This window comes from Nicotiana tabacum, chromosome 11 (genome assembly GCF_000715075.1).
Source record: "Nicotiana tabacum cultivar K326 chromosome 11, ASM71507v2, whole genome shotgun sequence".
Taxonomy (NCBI): domain Eukaryota; kingdom Viridiplantae; phylum Streptophyta; class Magnoliopsida; order Solanales; family Solanaceae; genus Nicotiana; species Nicotiana tabacum.
In genome coordinates this window covers 173,750,406-173,752,216 of record NC_134090.1, presented here as the reverse complement: position 1 = coordinate 173,752,216, position 1,811 = coordinate 173,750,406, and positions in this window count along the sequence as shown.

Below are 1,811 nucleotides of genomic sequence, written 5' to 3'. Positions count from 1 at the left end.
TCTATAAGAGCTAGCTGCTCGTAGCGACTCTCTACCAATTCTGCATCGTCAAGTTCAACTTCCTGTATGATTCTTAAGGAGGGAATTTCTACCTCGACAGGAATGACTGCTTCTGTACCATAAACCAATATAAAGGAAGTTGCCTCGGTTGATGTGCGGACTGAGGTGCGGTACCCCAACAAGGCAAATGATAACTTCTCATGCCACTGCTTATGCTTTTCTATCATCTTCCTCAGTATCTTCTTGATATTCTTATTGGCGGATTCTACAGCTCCATTCATCTGAGGTCTATAAGCTGTAGAATTCTTGTGTTTGATCTTGAAGGTTTCACACATGGATTTCATCAGGTTGCTGTTGAGATTGGAACCATTATCAGTGATGATTGACTCCGAAATTTTGAACCGACAAACAATACGGTCGCGGACAAAATCTGCTACCACTTTCTTTGTCACTGCTTTGTACGATGCTGCTTCAACCTATTTGGTGAAATAATCAATTGCCACTAGAATGAACTTGTGCCCGTTTGATGCGGCATGCTCAATAGGTCCGATAACATCCATTACCCAAGCGGCGAATGATCATGCCTGCATGTATCTGACAGCGATGGCATTTTTGGACATACTAGATGCAGTCCGTTTCCATAGTCATCCAAAAATAACCAGCTCAGAGTATTTTCTTGGCTAAGACAAAACCGTTCATATGCGGACCGCAGGTCCCTACGTGAATTTCCTGCAATAACCTAGATGCTTCCTTTGTGTTGACACACCTTAATAACCCCAAATCAGGAGTCCTCCTATACAGGATTCCTCCGCTATGAAAGAAGTTGTTAGATAATCTTCGAAGTGTGCGTTTCTGAGTAGGATTTGAGAGTTCCGGATATTCTCCTTTCATCAAATATTCCTTGATATCATGAAACCAAGGTTTTCCGTCCGCTTCTTCTTCTACATGAGTGCAGTAAGCTGGCTAATCATAGATCTTTACCGGAATAGGATCAATGAAGTTCTTGTCTGGGTGCTGTATCATGGACGATAGGGTAGCCAATGCATCGGCAAATTCATTCTGAACTCTGGGAACATGTTGGAACTTTGTCTTTGTTAACCTTTTCCTCAATTCCTGTACATGATGCAGATATGGGAGTATCCTGGAGTTCTTGGTTGCCCATTCTTTTCGGACCTGATGTATAAGCATGTCTAAATCTCCAATCACTAGCAATTCCTTAATGTTCATGTCAATAGGCATCTTGAGCCCTAAGATGAAAGCTTCGTACTCGGCCATGTTGTTGGTGCACGAGAACCTGAGCTTGGCAGACACCTGATAATGCTGCCTGGTTTTTGATACTAGGACCGCTCCTATGCCAATTCCTTTGAAGTTTGCTGCTCCGTCGAAAAACATTCTCCAACCATCATAGTGTTTCTGCAATATCTTCCCCTATGAAAGATACCTCTTCATCAGGAAAATACGTCTTTAGAGGCTTGTATTCTCCATCCACGGGATTTTCAGCAAGATTATCTGCTAGTGCTTTTCCTTTGATTGCCTTCTAAGTCACGTAAACAATGTCGAATTCACTCAGCAGGATTTGCCACTTGGCTAGCTTTCCAGTGGGCATGGGCTTCTTAAAGATGTACTTCAAAGGATCCATTCTTGATATGAGGTAAGTGGTATAGGCACAGAAATAGTGTCTCAACTTCTGAGCTACCCAAGTCAGGGCACAACAGGTGTGTTCCAGTAGAGAATACCGGGCTTCGTATGGGGTGAACTTCTTGATGAGATAATAGATGGCCTGCTCCTTTCTTCCCGTTTCATCATGTTGC